Source organism: Mya arenaria, chromosome 6 (assembly GCF_026914265.1).
Source record: "Mya arenaria isolate MELC-2E11 chromosome 6, ASM2691426v1".
NCBI lineage: Eukaryota > Metazoa > Mollusca > Bivalvia > Myida > Myidae > Mya > Mya arenaria.
In genome coordinates, this window is record NC_069127.1 from 31931178 (window position 1) to 31955840 (window position 24663).

The window sequence follows — 24663 nt, forward strand, 5'->3', positions numbered from 1 at the left end:
ATGAATCCCGTTAGTAATGCTATACAAAACTGTTGTCTTATAGGCGATATTTGACCAAATAGCAACATTTGCTGAAGGGTTTCAGCTGCGAGATCTTAGTTTTAACATTTTAAATCATTTGCCAAAGTTCATTTCTTTAACCTCACTCGGCAAAAAAAACTTTCCAAAAACATTTTGTGTTTTGGTCCTTTAAACCAACACTTGGACTGTGGCGGTCCCTAACAACGTAAGAATGCTACAACCACTTCTGATTTATGACAGTCGCAAGAAAGATTATTGTTTTCGGTACATTGAAAACGTTTCACGCGCAACGATACACCAGGTGTTTAAACAATGCACCATCTAATAAATAAGTTTACGTAACCGCGCAACATGTCTCATTTTGTTTTTTAACACCAGACGAGAGTTGATGCACAATCTAATAAATCATGTTTCGTTACCATGCAACATGTCACATTAACTGACAGGCGAGGCGCATCTGTAGAGGTTGATTCAGTAAGTCTGCAAAACAGAGAGTATGTTTATCAAACCCAAACAACTAGTATCTAATCAAAGTTTTATCCGTCTCTGTTCATGTATCATGGTCTTCTCTTGATTGTACAATGCCAACATGTATCGTAACGTAATGTCTATTTAATAAACTTTCGTTAAATACTTAACTAAGCATGACGTTAACAACGTTGTTAACTTTAACAAAGTTCTGAACAATCGGCCCAATGTCAGTTTTTAAACAAATTCAAAATTAGGTTTTATATTAAAGATCACAATATGAAATGTTTTTATTTACTTAGCGAACGTAGTTAGTGTATATGCTTAATTTATAATCAGGCATTTTTTCGGTTTAATAATTGTTAAATATTGTAACAAAAATGAATTAAATTATCTAAAATATCTGTATTGTATATTATGTCCACATGGGCCAAGGCCTTCGGGTTAATTTGTAAATACATCTTGAAATTTTGAATCTTGTCCCTGTAGTTTTCATTGTATTTATGAAAAATAAAACTCAGTTAAAATAACGTTTTAAATAATAAGCTTACATTACGTTCATTAAAATGAGACAAATACAAATCCCAACTTTAAAAAAAAAAACTAGCATCTGGTAAGAGCATATAATATTCTTTTAATATGAATGCGAAAAATATAAATCCCTACTTTAAAACAAAGAGCTTGTATCCGGTTAAAGCATATATTTTCTTATGAAAAGCAGACGATGCAACTTTTGATGCAAATGATATCTTTATTCAAGGATATCTGGCATAATAACAATTGCATAAACGACGCAGAATGTCTGTATGTGCATCTGTGATATGGCAAGGGAATGTTGCACAAAGATATGTTCATGAATATAATAAATAGTGATTATTATAAATCATACTTCCGAGCTCCTGAAAACCATAATTTTATTGGTACAGATGATTAAAGTATATTTTAAGGTAATCTAGCCATAATTTATATAAAACATGCTACTGGTTTTACTTTCAGTTTCTAAATGTTAAGTTTGAATATACTTTTACGGTTTTTCCCGAGAGCTTTTTTATACAGACATTATGATATTTTAGAAACAAATTAATAAAATTGCTAACTAATCATAGTTTTTTTCAATTACCTCCCTTTAATACATCATATAGTAGTAGCTTCATAACGGTATTATTAAAATGTAATCCATCGACGAATAACATAATAGTTAATCACTATTAATTAAACATAGAAATAATCACGATGATAATATCTGAAAAGCAATATTTGCATCCTAATAATGGATGGCCTACCTCATTATGCAATCGGTCTTTATTGTATTGTTATGCTATTTGTCTCTCGTTAAGCGTTTGTGAGGCCTTGAACCTTAGTTTAAACATCATTAAGTCAATATATATATATCACACAATGCTGGAATGTCATACTTGTATATACATGATACAGTGAAATTGTTTGAAACGAAAGCAGAGCTTATAATGTTTGTCTCAAGATAGCTTTACTTACACTGATCAGCGGATGAATGCACACTTTAGAATAGTATTTATGTATGATTTTAAATATTTAATATGCTAACAATAATTACTTATGAAAATGTACGTTTATGAGGCATCAGATTCAGACAGGGACATTGGTTGAGCAAGGTGGATAACATATAGAAGCTTATCAAGATAGATATAACCGGTACATCGAGATAACAGAGTTCGACATAGCGAGTTTCGACTAAATATACAATGTTATGTTTCTTAATAGTGCAAATAATTGCGATGCCAGGTATCTGCACTTCCCTGTGGTTTATTTATCTGTTCAACCCTCTGTTTACCAGTTTCCATTGTGTTTAGCTTGGTGCGTCTCCTGTTTATTTTATATCAACTTTCTAGACAAGCATCACCTAATAAACATCATGGTAACCTAATAGTAATCGCTATCAGTGATCGTCAAAGCAAAACGAACAATGACGTCAAAGCAGGGCGAACAATGACGTCAAAGCAGACGTCAAAGCAGGGCGAACAATGACGTCAAAGCAGGGCGAATAATGACGTCAAAGAAGACGTCAAAGCAGGGCAAACAATAACGTCAGAGCATAGCGAACAATGACTTAAAAGCAGGGCGAACTATAACGTCAAAGCAGGGCGAACTATGACGTCAAAGCAGGGCGAACTATGACGTCAAAGCAGGGCGAATGATGACGTCAAAGCAAAGCGAACAGTGACGTCAAAGCACTCGGAACAATGGGAATAATCATGTTGAATCCAATTAAAATGGTTGTGCGATTATCTCAAATGGCTGTGCCGCCACAAATCATGCTTTAATTTCGCAAATTAAAATATGTGTGTATTTTATTTGCGTAAAATAGCGGTGTGGAGTAGCATGCAGGATATAAAATAAATGATCTTATGAATAGTAACAGTAAATCCAAACTTCTAAAAATAGATATATATTTTCTAAGATCATCATGCCCAAATTCAAGTGAATTTCTTTCTCCTATATATATGTTTCATTGATTTTGTATAAATAATGTCTTATAGTTTTTTTAATGTCAAATGTGTGAATACATTTCACTGTTGTTTTTGTTATTTTAACTGTTTCTTTGTTGTTTATCAGTTGTTATATTACAAGCATGGTTTTATATGCCTTGATACAAATAAACCATGAGACTTGAAACTTGGGTGATAACGTCCAAGAAACTTCTCTAGTTTCTCTGAATGCCACCATCATCAGTTTTATTTCAGTGTTGTAACATCGTGTTTCTAATTCGAAACTCTTATCTACCACGTTTATTTATTTTTTCAAAGAAAGTTTAAAAGTTTCCCATTTGGCTCAGGCAATTTGTACGATAAAACCAGTGGGCGTTTAAAGATACTTGATTTGAAGAGTTTATTTAAAGAGTTCAATGGAAATTGGAGCTTTTTTTTAATCCAAGTGTGCCTATGTCGTAAATTTAGCACATTTGTAACGAAAGAAAGTTTAAACATATTTGATCTTAATTAATTATCAGGTAAATTAAACGGCGATTATCCCTTTATGCTGTTATAATGGCTTACATACGAGGCATGTGTGAGGTTTATTATGATATGATTACATGGATATCATAATTTCTTAATCTTTGCAATCCACATTGTAAATTTGGAAAGCTTCATTTCTTCAATGAAAGCATTTGTTGTTCTGCATTTTACACAAGTAACACAGGCAACTTAGGTGAAATTGACTACAAAATACTCTAAATCTGTATCACTAGAGTCGAAAAACGTTCGCTTGATATCCCAGGGACCGGCAAAATACTTCGAGCCTTAGGAATATTGAGCCAAGCGGGAATGTTTACAACGAGTAAAACAAACTCGGTCCTTAGCATCCAGTTCGAGCCAACGGGGAAATCGAGCCAACCGATATCGAGACACGGGTTTCGACTGTATTATAATAGTCCATTACAAACGTGCGTTAATCGCCTATAAATCATTTGATTTATACGACATTGAAAGTGACTTCTTCACAAATATATATGTTTTGTAATGTTTGATGAAGTTAAGTTTTATTACTTAATTTTATGAACAAACAGCAACTGCCAGATAATTAACATAACAGAATTGTGTAAATACAAGCCTAAAAAAGTTCAATTTTTAACAGTGTTACTAGCGCTTATTGCTTATTGACAAAAAAATAGCATTTACTGTCACATTTTAGCTGAACTTATTAACATAAGATCTTTTATCTGAATCTTTGACGATGATTTATCTTTGGAACAAATATGTTTTTGTACATATCATACAAAATTAAAACGATGTCTCCTAACCATATAAAAAGGTAAATGAGACCTTTTTAAAAGTCTCGGACAAAACGCAACAACATCAATAGTGTAGATGTATACAGATATGCGATCTCTTCTGAATAGTGCATGTATCAACATTTCATTTACAGAATTCAAATATTTTCCTCTTTAAGTCCCTAGCTTTTTACCATTAGTTTCTCAAATATATTGACTAATTCAGTTGTCCGGTTAGCGCAGTGGTTAGTGCAATCAATCTGACAGGGGCCACCCGGGTGCGATTCCAGGCCTTGGCGCATGTAAGATTGGTTTGTGGACAAGTGGGTTTTCTCCGGGTACTCCTGTTTGCCCCACAACACAAGACCACACTCTCGCCCAACATCGTGCCAACAAGAGTGAAAAATATTAGTTGCAAAAAATTGTTTTACAATCGTTGTAAAATTAAAAAAGTTTAAACTAAACTAAAATATAGGTCACAACAATTCACCAACCCTCGTACATCCATCTTATAACTGACATAATATAAGTTCATAATATATGTGCAGGTACATACATATTTGCATTATTCATAAATTCAAGAATCATATTTAATAATCAGAGCGTTAATTTTAAGATAACTCAGTGCAAATTAAATGTTCAAAGACATGCATTACTGCATTAAGGGGTTTTCACAACACAATAGTAAAATGTACCGTGGGCTAAGGGCAGGAGGGTTGTTACTTAATATATACATAGAAGGCATTACGATATTCTTGTGCTAGGCTCTCTATACATCCTTAGCGACCTGTTTTGGTGTTTAGAAGTTCTACGCTAAAAATAAGTTAACAGATATTTGTTGAAATTCCATATTTAATTAAAACAAAAAATCCCTTCGTCAATGTGTTAGTGTATTTTGTTTTGTGTCAAAATGTTGCAGACCATCATGTGAACAATGCATCGTGATTCTTGTTAATATATATTTTTAAATAGAAAAGAGTAGCTACAATTTGTTGTAGATTAGAAAGTGTCAATCACTCTGGCACTTGAAACAATTGCTATTCGTGTAGCACTTAAAACATGACATTTAAATGAAAATACGTTTTGAAATAAATAATGTTGAAATCTTCTATCGTAAAGTTCTCAAATCCCCTACAATTGTAAGAAAGGAAACATGCATTATGTTTGCTAAGTATTTTAAGGAAGTCGTTCACAGTTTTTATGTTGATAACGCGTGTTTTAAACTTCGTTGAAATTAAGTTATTTTACTTATTTTTATAAACAAACACCAAACAGCAACTTGCAGATATTTATTTAAACGTAATTGTAAAACTAAGCTTACAATGACTCAATTTTTAATAGCGTCACTAAATCACGTTGGCAAAATAAATTTCCCTGTTTTGCATCTGAGGGCACTTATTTTATCATTATTTTATTCTGATACCGAAATTGCAGAAGAAAAAAACAGTTAAAGTATATAACAATGTATTATGGTTTAGTGGGGTGCAAACCCACGCCGGTTAAGTCAAGAAATATTTTTAAAAAATCAACAGACCCCACAGGTAATAGACTACAGGCGATGGATATTTCGACCTTTTAAGAATACAATGATAACATCACGTGATAATGTCAATCAACCAATCACGCTTCAACGAATCGCTGAATACCGATGGTTTAAACAGTATTATTATTGCAATATGAGAATTGAGGAGAAAGCCAAATATATTGATACGGACATGAATCCCGTTAGTAATGCTATATAAAATTGTGGTCTTATAGGCGATATTTGACCAAATAGCAACATTTGCTGAAGGGTTTCAGCTGCGAGATCTTAGTTTTAACATTTTAAATTATTTCAAGTTCATTTCTTTAACCTCAATTTGGCAAAAAAAAACCCTGACTTTCTAAAAAACATTTTGTGTTTTGGTCCTTCAAACCAACACTTGGACTGTGGCGGTCCCTAACAACGTAAGAATGCTACAACCACTTCTGATATATGACAGTCGCAAGAAAGATTTTTTTCGGTACATTGAAAACGTTTCACGCGCAACGATACACCAGGTGTTTAAACAATGCACCATCTAATAAATCAGATTACGTAACCGTGCAACATGTCTCATTTTGTTTTTTAACACCACACGAGAGTTGATGCACAATCTAATAAATCATGTTTCGTTACTATGCAACATGTCACATTAACTGACAGGCGAGGCGCATCTGTAGGGGTTGATTCAGTAAGTCTGCAAAACAGAGAGTATGTTTATCAAACCCAAACAACTAATATCTAATCAAAGTTTTATCCGTCTCTGTTCATGAATCATGATTTTTTCTTGAGTGTACAATGCCAACATCGTAAGTTATACGCCTCTTTGTATCTGCGATATCAAGTGACAAGTCAGTCTGTGGAAAACACATACAAAAATCGCTAATTTTACGGAATACCGCTTGATTTTGAAATGGAATCTGATAAAGGTCACAGACTACTTAATAAATTATCTATATATTCTACATCCAATAATAAAAATTGATCAATTTACACGCGAAAAAACACTGAAGTAGCGAGAAAGTTCCACATGTGTACTATATATTAAACAACGTTAGATAAACTACATGTAGTAACGTTTGCTATAAGAAAAATAAATTTAGTTGAACATCTCATCAACATTTCAAATGCTGAAGGAGTCCAGCTGCCAGTATCTTAGTTTTAACATTTTAATTTATTTACCAAAGTTAGCTACAACTTTACTTCTACTTATGTGTTACCATGGAGCACGCTATCTCTTGTTTTGTGTTTATGTGGCCTTGGTCCTTGTTCATTTAAACAGGTTATTGGCTATTAAGTGTTAGTCCTGGGCGGAAGGTCGATTAAAAGGATGCACACGATCGATTGTTATGATGCAGTGAAGTGCAAGGAAGTGATTGTGCATTTTAGATATAAACGTAGAGATTATTTATATGTTTTATTTCTATCGATTAACTATTAAATTGTCTTTCCTTGCATTTCATTTTTAATAACATCATAATGACGCTACTACATGTATTATGATATGATATAGTAAAGGGAGGTAATAAAACCAAATTGAATTCATTTGTTTATTTAGCAATGTTATATCTATATAAAAAGCCTTCGGTGAATACTTATCTTAGTATGACGTTTACAACGTTACTAACTTTAACAAACTTCTGAACAATCGGCCAAATGTCAGTTTTTAAACAACCTAAAAACTAAGTTTTATATAAAAGATAACAGTCAATATAAACTTAGCTTATGTAGTTGCTGTATCTGTATATGTATATTTTGGCTTTTTTTCTTTCAATGTATAAAGTTGTTTTTTTAAATTTAGTAACTCAAATGTATTGAATCATCTGGAATCACTGTATTGTATTTGTATATGTTCACATGGACCATGGCTTACTGGATATTTTGTAAATACATCTTGAAATTTTGAATCGTGTTCATGTATGTTGCATTGTATTCATGAAAATAAAACAGAGTTAAAACAACGTTTTAAATATTAAGCTTATATAACGTTCAATAATTGAAGACAAATATAAATCCAAACTTTAAAACAAAGAGCTCGTATCTGTTTTGCGCATATAATTTTCTTATGAATGAGAAAAATATATATCCCAAATTTAAAACAAAGAGCTTGTATCCGGTTAAAGCATATATTTTCTTATGAAAAGCAGACGATGCAACTTTTGATGCAAATGATATCTTTATTCAAGGATGTCTGGCATAACAACAACAACATAAACGACGCAGTATGTCTGTTTGTGCTTCTGTGATATGGCAAGGGAATGTTGCACAGAGATATGTTGATGAATATAATAAATAGTGAATATTATAAATCCTTCCAAGTTCCTGAAAACCATTGTTTTATTGATACAGATATTTAATGTATAGTTTAGATAATCAAGCCAACATTTATACAAAAAAATGTTACTGATTTTATTTTAAGTTTCAAAATGTTAAGTTTGAATATATTTTCAAGGTTTTAATCGAAAGCTTTTTTATACAGACACTATGTTAATTAAGGAACAAATTAATAAATTTGCCCTATAATCATAGTAATGGTTATATTAAAAATGTTATAATGCAAAACTGATATAAGGGTAAATCAATATGGAAAAAATCTCTCGGTGTTGATAATTTTCTGAAATGCACACACACATCTATGCATCCTAATGATGATGGCTCACCTTAATATTGAATCGGTCGTTATTGTGTTTAATGAATACATATGTAATCTAAACCTTCAAATCATTACTGCTCTGGATGTTTAATGAATACATATGTAATCTAAACCTTCAAATTGTTACTGTTCTGGATGTTTAATGAATACACATGTAATCTAAACCTTCAAATTGTTACTGGTCTGGATGTTTAATGAATACATATGCAATCTAAACCTTTAAATCGTTACTGGTCTGGATGTTTAATGAATACATCTAAACCTTTAAATCGTTACTGGTCTGGATTTTAATGAATACATATGTAATCTAAACCTTCAAATCGTTACTGCTCTGGATGTTTCATGAATACATATGTAATCTTAACCTTCAAATCGTTACTGCTCTGGATGTTTAATGATTACATATGTAATCTTAACCTTCAAATCGTTACTGCTCTGGATGTTTAATGAATACATATGTAATCTTAACCTTCAAATCGTTACTGCTCTGGATGTTTAATGAATACATATGTAATCTTAACCATCAAATCGTTACTGCTCTGGATGTTTAATGAATACATATGTAATCTTAACCTTCAAATCGTTACTGCTCTGGATGTTTAATGAATACAAATGTGATTTAAACCCTCAAATCGTAACTGCTCTGGATGTTTAATGAATAGATATGTAAGCTAAACCTTCAAATCGTTACTGGTCCGGATGTTTAATGAATACAAATGTGATTTAAACCTTCAAATCGTTACTGCCCTGGATGTTTAATGAATACATATGTGATCTGTTGTATTTCTAACATGATTTGAGACAGTTGATTCAGCTGTTCTGTTTTATGTTTTATTATGAGAGCTCATCATCAAATATTTCAAGTTAAAAAGTTAACAACGATGTCGTTAATCACTCTGTTAACTTTAACAAAGTTCTGAACAATCAGCCATCTGTCTAGATCTTTAACTGCCTGCTGTATTGTGGTTTGTACATATTGTGGTGTCTGTTTTTTTGTGTCAGTTTCTTGTTGTTTGTGTACCTGTTTAACTCTCATTTTACTCATTTCCAATAGTTTTTTAAGCGGTTATTGTGTAGCACTTACATTATAATGTTAAGTCATAGTATGTTGACAAATCTAATCTAATTATCTAGGTACTTAACATCAAAACAGGGCCATCAATGACGTCAAAGCTCTCGGAGCACTTGAACGATAATCAGTGGAGTAATCCTGTCGAACTCAAGTGGTTGTGAGATTATCTGGAATGTCTGTGCCACCGCCAAGCAAGCATGCATCCGGGGCGAGCTGCATAGACAGAGAGAACGGCACTGCGATCTGTTAGCCTGTGTTAGGGCACTGGCACCGATTTTCAAACTCTTTTTTTAAATAAAATTAATCAAACATATCCTTAAAAAACAGTAAAAATTACGGTCCCAAAAATGTGAAAAATTATTGAAAATTATTATTTCTTACATATGCTTTTTGCACTGTCTATTTAGAAAATATATACTGAGTAGAGATTACGTAAGTGCATACTTATGGAAAAAAATATAAATTTTTAATAATTGTTCACATTTTTGGCATCATTATTTTTAGTTTGGAATTATTATATATATATATATATATATTTTAATTTGAGTTTGAAAATCTGGTGCCGGACATTCTAGCCTGTTGAGCTGTATGTGCACTTATCGTTGTTAAGATAAAGTTGTAGAACAGCTTTGGCATGGACATTGCGTCCCACGGCCTAAACGAACCAAACGCGAATGAGAGTTAAACGATCGTATAAAAGGCAAATTACGCCTGCTATATTTACAACAATCATTTAAACTTGATAAAATAAGATATCAACTTTTTATATATAAATAAATAAAAACATAATACCGATATGGTAAAGACAAAAAAAAAGTGATTTTTGAAGTTGCTGCGGCTCAGAGCAACTGGACTGCAATAATACAATGGCAAAAATGCAGCATTAACGAAATGCTTCTTATTTAAGAGTAATTTACACAAATGTCCGTTGTCGTATGTGGCAAAAATATCAGATAACGCTGTAAGAAGATTAATCTAAAACGAGAAGCGAACCAGATATTCGTCTGTGAACATAGCGAAAGTTCAATTGGTGAAATTGGATTTGAAGACATATGAATGAAGAAAACTGTAAATACATTCGCTATATTTAGTATGAAAAGGCTTCAATTAGCAAAGCTATTTTAAAACCAACCGTGATGACAGCTGCGCCTCGTATATTCTGTAAATAAGGAAACCAATTAATCCATATAGTGCTATAAAATGACGCTGTCCTTTTTTTTAACCGCCCCTGGTTTTCTCGTAATTTGTTTTTTCTCCTATAAATGTCTCTAAATGCCCTTAAAGGAACTATACACCAGATTGGCACCAAAAAAAGTTTTTTTCTGTAACGAATCTCAGGACAACTATTTAATAAAATGTTTAACTCATTGTTATCACAATTGTTAAAAATTCCAAAATGTAAAAAAATCGGGTCGGAGACCGGGTTCGAACCGGTGTCGCCAAAATTGCAGTCCACTGTGCTACGAAGGTTGCATCGAACGGGTGGAATTTTTAAGTTATATACCTAACTTGGTAATATCACGTGATAACATCGACTAGCCAATCACGCATAAGGAATGAATTCAACTAGGTAGACATGCCTAGAAATAAATCAATACATTAAAAATAAATTAAAGGCAAACTATGTTGTACTTCAGTTAGTAAGTTTCAATGCATTGTACACATCGATACCAAGTTTATATCAGTTTTCGACAATTTTCTTTTTTTTTCGCTATTCAATCATACGGAGTGCAGCCCCTTTAAGCACATTCTTTGTTAAATCCGATCAGGTGTTTTAGATTGTAAATACTTTGTTAACCGAATTGGTAAAGTTAACAAAGTGATTAACGAGATAGTTGTGAACTATTTTATTATATACCCATCATAAATCCACACGCAATACATATCGCAAAATAGTGTAGTCCGTATTCCACTCCAGTGCAATACGGCCGTATTCCACTGTTGTGACGTCACGTCATAACAAATATCGTTGCGCGATTTTATAATGACGTCATAAAACAAAATAGTGCGTCGGTAAAATGATCTAAAATGTAAAATGTGGCTTTAAAGTGGTCTAACCAGATATATATCTATATATATATATAATAAAAGGGTTATTAGTACTGCGTTTTGATCCGGAATGTCGTGTTCGACTCGAGCGGATTTTTGCAGATTTTGATTACACTCGGATTGCGCCTCGTGAAATCCGAATCTGTAAAACTTCACTCGGGTCGAATACAACCTCCCTGGTCGCAATGCAGTACTAATAATACCTATTATATTCGAAATAGTTGATGGTGTGTTCATATATTTAAACACAAACAAGAACAGCTGAAAAGTTTTCTAAACTCTTATTAGAAATAATGCAGATCGGAAGTATATCCAAAAAATGAACTTTCCAGGGCAGGAAATATTTGAAAGCACGTCTGACAAATGTAAAGAAAGGTGAAGAAAATTAAGCAGACCTTCATAATTGTCCCACCTATGGCACAGAATGTTTGCAATGTGAACCAGTTGACTTAAAGCTGCACTCTCACAGATTGAACGCTTTGACAACTTTTTTTTAACAAGCCAATTTATGCGAAAATGCATATAAAACAGTCAAATAAGACTGCTGACAAAAATAAGATCGCAGATTTTTATATTTAAGTTAAAAAATGATGTTTTATGCATTTTTCTTAAACCGTTAGTAACGCTTTAAGCCATAAAACATAAATTTTCGAACGGAAATAATATATGAAAAATTGCGATCCGATATTTTGTCAGCAGTCTTTTATGACTGGTTTGCATATATTAGTATTTACGCAAAATTTTGCTCATTCCAAGACAAAAAAAGAACATAAAAAGTTGTTAAAAACGGTAAATCTGTGAGAGTGCAGCTTTAAGCTCGCTTAGGTCAATGACCTAATAACATTTCTGTACAATTTACCCGAGATGATGACCTGATTACTCAAGTAACCGTAGATTTCGGAATAGGTGAATATAACAGAAGGAGATGGCATGCTGATTTAACAATCATTCCATATTTCTGTTTCATAAACTACAAAGTTAAGAAAAGTTGTGGGGTTTTGTACCAAAAACACAACATCAAAGTCACTACTTCAAAATTTAACAGAAGCATGATGGGGATGGTACCTGGTTTCTCATTAATAATTGATTGTAACCAAGAAATAAACTTCAAACAAGGAATTTATTATTGTTTATTAGAAAAAACCTTCTTGGTAAATGAAACACAGTCAATGCTGGGGCCCTGTACAATTGCCAACGGAGATCTAACTTAAGGTTAAGCGGCGAATCTTAGGATTTTGATTGGATTGTCAAAATAACTGTCCAGTAAACTGAATGGAATCGCTGGGACATTTCTAAGGATAAGGATAAGTATAATGACTGGCCAATGATATCAACAAACCGATGTTCCCATGGTACGCCCTGCAGTTTACTGGGAGTAGGGCTAATACTAGCCCATTTATTCCAAGAGGGGTCACATCACATCCTTGTCTACAACCTTTACCAATTGGTGTTGTTTGATGGATATTAGTGTAAATACTAAAAGGCAAATAGCTCTATATACAACGGTGCTGCACGAAGACGTGTTCGACTAAGGGTATGCTAAATCGTTTCTATGTTAAGCGTCCGCGGACGGATAGGTTTTGGACTTCCAGGTCGAAAACAAACCCCAAACATTTTATATGATCAACGATTTCCTTGAAATTTAATTCCGACTACAGAACACAATTGCAAACAACATGCTTCATACTTTGTTCTAGTATTCGTTCCATTTGATATCAGAAAATGATGCAATCTGTGGGATTCCTATTATCAACACACTTAAATTAATGTTCATTTAAACTCAATTTGCAGTAGAAATTATATAAATATTTATACGAAAAACTACAGAAACAAGCTCAGTAACCGAAAGATTAAACATACAGGGTAAACGCCAATGACATAGAACACAAAAAAAAAACAATCACAAACCAGATACATTGAACAACAGCACAAAACTCCACAAACAACATAGTACATATATATACTATATAAAAAAGCTAGGTGTGTTTATCAAGAATTGTGAGGTACCGCCTTGGAACGCTTGAAATGGTTTGGGATAGCTAGATAGGACAGAGCGGGAGGTCGTGGGTTCGATCCCTGGCCGCGTCATACCAAAAGACGTTAAAAGTTGGTACAAGTAGCTCCCTTGCCTGGCGCTCGAAAGGGTTGTTCCCGTTAAACATAAACACAATTTGGTATGGCCTTACTAGTGGAATCATGTTGCTGTGTATGTGAGTAGGAAACACCAAATTTCTGATTTGTTAATTCAATATGTCAAATACTGATATCTGCCTCTGAAAAAGTGACATTTAATGATTCAATATATACAATTTCACTGAATTATATATACAATTTCACTGAATTATATATACAATTTCACTGAATTTCAATCTAAACAAATTGTGTCTGAAAATTAAGCACAGACATCAGCCAATCTAATTGAAGTAACCGATCCACGGAGAGTATATCTAGTCTAGGATTTTAATCAGATTGTGACTACAAAATGAACTTGGATTATAAAATAAGACAAAATTGTCTTACATTTCAAATATTGAATTAAAACAATTACCCTTTGCCAAAAACCTTATCAGACAAATTGTGTTTGTTAACGTCTAATGAAGAGACGTAACGTCAAAAGGTCAGGCCAAGTCGAACATCGTAACATATCGATATACTTTATGTTCCAACAAATTCAGATGCCCGTGAGATTAATACTGTTAAGTCGAACCCCGTTAGCTCGAACTCCAATTAGATGCAAAGGGCAATTTCATTTTCGGTTTTGAGGGAAGAGAAAATGTCAAAAGGTTGTGCCCCTAAAGTAACCCCCGCCCCTCCCCGTCTTATGTCATTCCCGGAACCGACTCTGATTTCCCGTGACAAGTTTTGTGACCTTCTACTGTAAACTCGCCTTGAGGCATCTGGTGTCTCTTAATTTCGACTTACGTCCCGTTAACTGAATTCTAGCTAAAATTACTTCTTAGGAAATGCATAAACAGTTTACTAAAGACAAAACGTATCATTGATAATTAAATTTGCAGAGTTTTAATGGAAAACTTTTTTTGTTTTTGCATGTAATAATATAGTGCGAGTAGTTTCTTGCCTTGCATGTTTTATGACAGCGGCTGGATGTCACATAAAATAGCGGTTAGTTCATAAAAACCTGTAGGTGTCAGAAATATTTAAAATTGTCGCTTAAATGTAGGTACATGTACTGTCGCAAGAGTAGACGACTGTTATCCGGAATAGCCTCAAATCTCTAATATATCGCGCTGCTATAAAATAAATTAATTTTATTACATGCACGTACTATCTTATTAATTAGAATGACGTTGGTCTCCTTGAAGATGCATTTTGAACAAGTGCATTTGCATGGAAATGTAATATATTCAAAGTGCATTTACGGGCTAAATTACCATTTTACGGTTTTTAAATTGCTGTAATAAAATATTTTATAGAAACATTCATTCTTATAATCACGATTAATTCAAGGTTAATTAATGTACAGATTTTTAAAGTTTGTAACTTATAAACATAGTGACATAGTTTCTTAAAGATGCTCCTACCTCCAAATAAGATTTACCACAATTAATGCAATTGTTTCAATGTAACCAAAAAGGGTAAATAAATGTCGAAAACAATGGTTCTTATGACGGATAGCGAGTTTAATTTGAAAGAATGGCGCAGAAAATACGGTGTCTCTACCTTATGAGATGATAGTAGATCACAGTAAATCTTTAATCACTCACCAATCATTTAATATTTTTGCGTTTTCAGCTTTTAAATACACCATTACAGTCGTGTTATCAGTAATTAATAACTTCCATAGATGCATAATTTAGTAAGCAGTTAAAGTTTTATCATTTAAAATAATGTTTGTTATACATGTGTATGTATTGATGTTGAATCAGAGTGTCACTTTAAATGCAGAAGGCCCTAGGCCGATGAGCTCATATAGACATACGCCTTTACCTAGTCAATAATATTTACAAGTCAGTCTTATCGGTTTCGAGCGCACTTAACAAAAACATGCAGTTTTTTGTTCGGTACACCATGTCGTCGGTGTATAAGATGTGTCACTAGCGGGTTCAAAGGAGGGCCAGCCTTAGGCCTATGAGTAACATTCATATATGGGTATCAAGCAATTAATCTTTGGTCACATATAGACATAAATCTTTAATCTTGTTTAACACGTGTTTAACAAAAACATGTTACGTTTTTTGTTCGTTACACCATGTCCGTGGTGTATTAGATATGCTGTTAGCGGATCCAGAGGTGGACCAGACGACGCCTCCCCCCCCTGTCCCCACCCCACACCTAACGTTCGTCCAAATAAATAACATTTCATGTCAATATGGTAGAACATTACGCAAATGTTACAACATTTCAGACTTATATTAGCTAAATAGATAACTAAGGCCCACGCCCGAACGTGCACCCTGAAGTGCGCCCCTCCTCAGTCACATTCAGGACCGCCCCTAGTTGCAACTGTTTAACACAAACAGTTGCTATCTTGCCTTTTTGCATTAAAATGATAAAAATCACAAAACGTTCCAAGATCGGAAGGCGTTCCCAAGTAAAGTTTCGATAAAGTAGGGTGTCTCCCGCCGTGTTTATCCTCAATGTTTTTAAGTATCTCTCTCTGTTGATTGACCTATTGATCTAAGTATATAGGTAAACAAGGGGCGGATTCCAGGATTAGAAGTTAGAGGGGGCGTAACTTATGGGCGTTAGCTTTTGACTTGCGCCCCTCCCCCGAACGAAATTTATTTGGTACAAAGTGTTGGCGTGTGAGGGGGGGGGGGGTCCTTAAAGAAAATTTTAACAATTTCTAGTCCGGAATGGTCCATTTCGGGCGATTAACATTAATTTTCCCCTTTATTAAGATATAAAAAATAAACTCGTACAAATTTAGGGCCGAGGGGGGAGAGGGGCGTGGGGGCTGCACAGAGTTTGCCTGGACCCGCTTGTGTATACATGTATACATTAGCTTTGTACAAATAGTATGTTAATGTATAACCCTTTACCAGGCTGAGGCCAGTACTATATTGATAAAACATTCATTTTACTGGTGTAGAAGTTGAGACAGACGTGACGAGAATAATAATGATGCCGGTCGTGAACTTGCGTCAAACGAAATAAAGAGATCGGATAGTTTTGACACACAGCAATGGCAGGCCATTGTACGGTCCGTATTTTAACATAACTTATGAGAACCAGGGGCGGTTCCAATATTTGACGTTAGAGGAGGCGAAACTTCGGGCTTCTCCCCGGATTTAGACGGGGGCACCCCCTCTAAAATTGTTCACAGTTTGTTTTGTTTTATGTCAATACCCGAGAAACAATATGAAAGAGTGCACTATTTTCGACTAAAATCATTCCTGGCGGATGACCGAACGCAAACATTTACTCATTAAGCCTTGTATTTTTTTCGTTTTCTTCCTTAGTTGCGCACCCAAACCGCGCCCCCTCTGACGCAAAGTCTAAAAACCGCCCCTGATAGTGACATGAAAAGTTTACTTGCTCAATTTAAGGGGTGGGGGGCTAACTACACGCCTCACACCCCTAAGGTCGGTAAATGAGAACATCCAACAGAATTATAATAAAACCAGTATCGTTAAATGTACATACAGTAAATCTTAATAATAAGTGGGTCGAACATATGAAGATGAATAGACGGGAAAGAAGTTTGCAGCCAAAACAACATCGTTGTTGGCAACATAGGTGCTATTATAACTCCTGAAGCCACAGGTAAATAGATGTTTGAAGTTAACAAGCTGATCCGTTTTTATTGTAAAAAAGCTATTGTGCCAATGAACTTGTGACTCCCTTCAGGATAACTTTCATTTTTCACTTCCACAGGATTACCTGGGCGATATGTTTAGGAAACGTATACTCTGTTCTTTTTTCTATTCAATATATGTCATCATGGTAGAGACAATAGGCATGAAAATTCACCAAATTGCAGCGATTCCGACTGAAATAATCAAAACTGTTCGTAGGGGAATACATCAAAATCCTTGCAAGGTTTAGAGCCAGTGTTGTTGATGTTGTTGTTTGTTTGTTTTTCCGTGTGTTCTTTATGTGTGTATCTGTTTTTGTGTGTTTCTTTATGTGTGTGTTTCTTTTTTTCTTTCTTTTTTTATAGGGGGGGGGGGGGGGCTGGAGCAGAAAGCCAGGCCCAAATTAGCGTCCCTTATGTGCCCCCAACCACCCTTTCCATGGATCCGTCCAAAGAATTATCAAACAATGTAGGTCAACAGACCTGGACCCGTCTTAACACCTCATGTAACATAAAAAAGAAGAACTCAAAGAAGCAGCAAACAATTCAGTGAGATAGAGGCTGACATATAAAGCGTCCTGAATCTCGAACATAAATCTGTCAATACGTTAGGTATGATAAGAGACAGGTAAAAAAGAATTACATGTTTTTTATAAGTAGATAGAAACCAGTTTAACCCAGCGCCGATAGAAATTGGCCTTGTTATTGTCTTATCGTAATTAATACGATGTTGTAGTTTTTGGTCGTGTTCGCGTTAAAGCTGCATTCTCACAGATAAATAGTTTTGACAACTTTTTTTTTACTTTTTTTTGTTTTTGAATGAGCAAATGTTTGCGTAAATGTCTGGAAACCAGTAATATACGACTTCTGACAAAAGATCAGACCGCAATTTATCATACAATAAATGTATTTGAAACAGTGAATTATTTGAATCTAGAAAAAAACATTAAATCTAGAATGATTAGTCCAAGTTGAGCACTGCTTCAACACCTCTGAGAATAATAGAGTAAAGTGCACGCTTCCACAATGTATATAGACTATAACAGAGGAGTTGAAGTAAATCTTCCAAATCTCCGGCTGAATACATTGCATAGAGAACAGAAGTGTTGAAGCACTGCTTCAACACCTCTGAAAATGAATAGAGTATAGTGCACAGTGTATACTGGTATAGAATATAACACCAGTGTATGTGCTGTCACGGTATATCGTGCATATCCATATAGTGCATAGAGTCGATGCTCTGCGTGGACACCTCGGATCTAAATCTCAACTTGGACTAAGCATTCTAGATTTAATGTTTTTTTCTAGATTCAAATAATTCACTGTTTTAAGTTCGAAAAATGTTAATGAACTTTTCGGCAGTTTTACAGACCAAACTGAGATTGTTCTATTGTGAATTATCTAAATTGAATTACTGAATAGAAGCATTGAAGCCCAAATCAACCGATTCTGAATCAACGTTTTTAAAAAGTGTCAAAACTGACAATCTGTGAGAGTGCAGCTTTAATGATCAAACTAGTTACGACCAGCAACTGAAAAGCAATGTCTTGTTCGAGAAGAGTTTGGTATAAAACAATGTGTCTTCGATATACCCATAGTATGTCTTCAAAATACACATATTGCGTTTTCGATAAACACATATTACGTCTTCGATATACACATATTGCGTCTTCGATAAACATATATTACGTCTTCGATATACACATATTGCGTCTTCGATATACACATTGTGTCTTCAATAAATGCATATTGTGCCTTCGACATAAATATATTGTGTCTTCGATATACACATATTGTACCTTCAATTAATGCATACTGTGCCTTCGACATAAATATATTGTGTCTTCGATATACACATATTGTACCTTCAATTAATGCATACTGTGCCTTCGACATAAATATATTGTGTATTCGATATACACAGTTTGAGTCTTCGACATACATAAAATTTTGTGACTTCGATGTATACATATTATGTACTCAACAAGTGTCGTCGGTTAACGAATTTTGTGTATTCCACATACATATATGTGTTTTCGATATTCATATTTTGAGTCTTCGATATAAACTCAATATTGTTGCTTCGATGCACATCAGATTTTGAGCATAAGGAAAACGCAATGCAAAAGATAGTTTTCAAGAATTCTTGAAAACAGAACAAAAAATGCATGTCAGCATGATCATATAATCGTTGTCCAAACATACCCAACAATGAAACAAATAATTGAACGAAAATATTGTATGTAATTACCTTATAACTAATGTCCCAGTTGCAAGCCAAAACGAAATTCCGCACAATGCACGAGATATATGTGCGGAGAAAGCTTACTCCTCTAGGAATTCACATCCGACAAGTGGCCGAGAGAGTTTTTTCCTCACAAACACTTGAAAAACTTCACTTTAATACCTTTGCCAAAATTTTAATCGTATAACCTGAAATAATAAAACGTTTATTTATTGGAAAACCTGCTGCTCTATCGTAACATCCCCACTGTGCAGGATACACACTGATGTTCAGCGAGTGAATACAGCCAGTGAAGGTCGCTGTATCTATTGGCGCGGATAATACACGAGCGCCACCGTTCGCTTGGTACGCAATGATGGATCAGCCTTCATCAAGTCTGTTTTGTCTTTCTAGCGTTGTCGACGGTGTCATACAGTTCATAAACAAAACATTCGTACGGACAATACATGTATCGCTCTGGGCTCATTCTTTTTTTATGAAACTGCAGCAGGTTTACAAGTTTACAAATATGTATATGAGTGTTCAGTAATGATGACTTCAAACAAGAGTTTTCTAAAGTGCAGGAGTTATAAATAAACCCAGAGTATGAAGTAGTCGTACACTCTTCTTACATGATATAATATGTATTGAAGTTTACCTCAAAACTCAACCTGCCGTATTGACGCCTCTTAGTGTATTCTTTTAAAGCTGAATACTAGACGTTTTGAAAACTTTTTTTGTGTGTGTGTTTTGGAATGAGCCAATTTTTGCGTATATGTCTGGGAAACCAGTGATAAAAGACTGATGAAAAAAGTTCAGATCGCAGTGTTTCGTATTTACGTTCGAAAATTGATGTTTTGTGGCTCAAAGTGTTACTTAACGTTTCAAGAAAAATGATTTGTTCGGCAGTTTTGGAAACAATTGAGATCAACTCTATTGAGAGTTGTCTTAAATGACTGAATTGAAGGCATAGATGCAATAAAATCAGCTGACTCTGAGACAAAAAATAAAAAAGTAAAAACTGTCCCTCTGTAAGAGTGCAGCTTTAAGGCTTACATACCACATCAATTGACTTTCCACACTCGTTATTAAAGTAAAATATTCCATTGAATATCAGTCTTATCAAAATGGTACAATAAAATATTGTTTATGATTTTTTGGAATGAGTGAAAATGTTATTATCTAAGTTTATTGGCAAAAACTCAAAACGTGTTCTTTGTGCTACTTAGTGATGCCCCTGTGTTTCTGGCACAAACCCTCACATGCACTGGGAACTTTCTCCTCCCTCGACCAGGTAAGTAGCAACGGAGAAACGCCAGAACAGCGCAAATCAGGCATACGAAAGTATTGTTTGTTTCCACTAACCATAAGGGAACATAAGACCACACTCTCGCATAACATCGGGCCAACGAGAGTGATTTATATAAGTTGCAATAGCTTGTTTCACAATCGTTGTAAAATTAAATAATTTTAAACTAACCATAGGGGACAAGAGAAAACTTTCCGTGTTTTTCTAGCCTATATATACTAAATAATCATATTTGCTCCTGCCCCTTTCGCCACTTCCAGGTGGGTTTTTTATAAGAATGGGTTGGGGAAACGACCTAAACCATCAGAAATTGGGATTTCTCTTGTCGTTTATCACAACCTTGGGACACTTGAAATAACCGATTTTGGAACTTTTATTCAACATCTTTATATTTTTAGTCGCAATATAAAAGTAATTTATGCTTTTAATATGGAGAATTTCTTTTGTGCTTGAAAATAAAGCGTTGCATGTACTTAGTCATTTACTAATGCCATAAAAAAGTGGGCAACAAATTATCAGGTCGTAGCGTTGCATTGTCGGATACCCCAGATACCATTCGGAACACCTCGGCCATTTTTCATCGAAAATAACCACGAATGTTTATGGACGATTTACAATGTCAGAAATATTTACATTTGACTACGCTGGATGAAGATCGCGTAGTTATTTCAATTTTGCAGTTAAACTTAATGACTTTACTCTTGGGCATCTTGATAATTTATGCAATAATACACTTCACTGGCCACTATTATCTAAAATTTTGTTGTTGTTGTTGAGTTTATAACGGTCTGCCCGCGCCCTATAATGGCTGCATTGTGGCTTGACCCCGTCACATCCCCAAGTGTGACTTAAACAGAATTTTGAAGCCAAAGGGGTGTTTTACCCCCATCGGTTGATGGGATATTCGCCAAAGGAGTAATTTAATTTGTACCCAAAATGCCGCGAAACCTGCGATGAATGACATCTAGAGTGGTCCCACAGCTCTGAATATTGGATATGGTTTCATTTCTCTAGTCTTAACTACAGTTGTAATTTTGATATTGCACTGTATCTTAAAAAAAAACATTTACGTGTAAGAATGGTATTTTTTAAAGGATGGGCAACACTCGCGGTCAGTTCATTGACAAGGAAGTGTTGTGAGAACAGGACCTTTCGCCCACTATATATATTTCTAATATATATATGAACTGACCACTTTGTTGTCGATGCCCGACTATTGCCTCACTATTTAATTATTGAAACTTCTTAAAGTCCAGAGAGTGCGTTGACAATCTAAAATTTTACGATCTACTACTAGTTATATACCGGTATACATACGAGGATACATTGGAAAATTGCCGAGGTGTTCCGAATGCCCGGATAAACTGCGCTATGCTTCATGGAAGCAATGCATGAAGTGCCCTCGGTAACGGAAAGATGAGCCTTGGTTGCCGACGATGGTTACTAAGCGGACAAGAAGCAAACAACTTCTCTATCATGCCTAAGCTATCAGGGTCTGGCAATCTAGTATAAAACACAATGGATTCAGATATATTCCCAGAGCGTGACTCATCTGTGTTCAATGTTAGATCAGCTTCCATAGGTGAAAGTGAAAAAAGGTCAATTGCAGTTATTGTTAACATCTGTTTTGGCAAATATACACACCGATGCATACAACGCGCGCGTATGTATATATAAACACTTTCCCCTCCATCATGTCTGTTAACAACCCATTTTATCTTGCGAAAATGGTCTTGTCAGCAATCTGGTATGAAAACTGTATAAATGCTAGTGGCCGGGTTACTATTTATCATGAACAGATAATACCGAATACAAAATATCTATACAAAATAACAACCGAATAAATAATAATACATTTATGTTGCAAGTTATAATTATAATCGTTTATGCTTTAAGGTCATTTATAAATAAATATGGTGTAAAATGGTACTTTTTACTGTTTTGATTGCTTTTTCAAACATTTGTTATAACCAAGATTTGCCTACCTTTGTTTATTCGCTAGTTGTTGCCTCCCTTAATTTGCCACAACTGTCAGTAATTGAGCTGTTCGACCTTTTGCAATTTTGGACATGTGCCGTGTGCCATAAACCTGGAAAAAATGGTTTCAATTTGGTTAGGGGCTGATGGGGTCCTCCTCACAGGGTTTCTCTCCATATCTTTTTTTACCCTATATATTATCTATTGACACGGGTAAGAACTCAAAGCTTCGCAAAGCTAAAAAATATGTATGTAAAAGTACCTCTTGCAATCAAAAGACAAATATTACAAGATGAAAATCATTAAAATAACATAAAATATTCACATTCCATGTATAACAGATTATATATAGGATAAACAATAGCTGTCGTAAGACAGCGCGCTCGACTACGCCGCTTTGTCTTAGAAGTGAAAACAGTGATGTAATATGTGCCTGTCAAAAGCAATAAAAAATTTCAATGGAAAAGTGAACAAGAACCCCGATGTGACAAAACCAGTTGTTTAAATGATTGGCAGAAGAGATTCAGTTTCACCTGTTTTTTTTTCTATTTTTGTAACAGAGACCTTGATCCTAGGGGCCCAAAACACAATCCCATGGAAGTCCTCCATAAACTCTTCCTACATATCAAGTTTGGTCACAGTATGTCAACCATGTCTATTTATTTAGTACCAAACAGTAATCTATTTGACCTTGACCCTAGGCGGCCAAAGGGCAATCCAATGAAAGGTCTCCATAAACTTGTCCTATATACCAAGTTTGGTCACACTATGTCAACCATTACATAAGTTATTCAATACTAACCATTTTTCCACAGTGACCTTGACCTTGACCATATCTCATGAAAGGTCTCTGAAAGAAACTTCATATATACTAAGTTTGGTCGCAATATGTCGACCCTTACTTAAGTTATTCAATACTTACCATTTTCTTTTTAAAAAAATAACTTTGACCATGACCTTGATCCTAGGGGCATCCAACGCAATCCCATGAAAGGTCTCTATAAACTCTTTCTATATACTTAGTTAAGTCACTATATGTCAAACCTAGCTAAAAAAATCGATACATAAGGTGACTTTGACACTGCACTCCCATCAACCTGCACGAACAATGGCGCAAATCATTTTAATAGTTAAGAATATAAAACTGTGCCTGTCAAAAGAAAAAAAAATGAAAAAAAAGTCAATCAAGGGCCATAATTTGTATTAAAGGTTAAAATGGAGTTATGTTACCTTGTTGTAAGATGTTCGTCAATAGTTCTGCGAAGTATTAAGTCGATTGAATGAAGGGTATAGAAGCTTCTTTTTTTTAAATCCCAACTTGCCCTCAAACTTTAACCTGTCCGAGAACTTTAATCAAAGTTCCTTGGTTAATCAGGGGCCATAACTTGTATTAAGGATAACATTGAGTTATGTAACCTCATTGTGTGATGGTCAGGAACAACTTTGTGAAGTATTAAGTCAATTGAATTAAAGATAAAAAAGTAATTAATAAATATCACAACCTGCCCTAAAACTTTAACCTATGTACTATAGTCAATCAGGGGCAAACATTCGTATCAAGGATAATATGGAGCTGTCTAACCTCATTATGTGATGGCCCTGAACAACTGTATGAAGTAATAAGTGAATTGAATGAAGGGTATTGGAGTTATATGTAAAAAAAAACCTAACTTGCCCTAAAACTTATACCTGCCCTAAAACTTTAACCTATGGCTGCGCAACTTGACAAAGCCCAGCTGACCCGGTGTCTCGACTTCTTCCGGTCAATCAGGGGCCATAACTTGTATTCAGGATAACACGGAGTTATGTAACCTCATTTTGTGATGGTCCTGAAAACTGTGTGAAGTATCAAGTCATTAGTA

At 34.5% G+C, this 24663-nt stretch overlaps 1 protein-coding gene across 4 annotated transcripts in view; it reads right to left on the reverse strand.

The window, feature by feature from the left end:
• The window catches only part of LOC128239189 (uncharacterized), a 95581-nt gene extending 75709 nt beyond the window's left edge, over positions 1-19872 (reverse strand). For 2 of the 4 annotated variants that reach the window (XM_052955702.1, XM_052955701.1), the window contains exon 1: positions 19543-19872. The gene's annotated coding sequence lies outside the window, so the exon portion shown is untranslated. The remainder of the gene's footprint in view (positions 1-19542) is intronic. The other 2 variants (XM_052955699.1, XM_052955700.1) reach the window with 1 other exon arrangement.
• Between the last annotated feature and the right edge of the window lie 4791 nt (positions 19873-24663).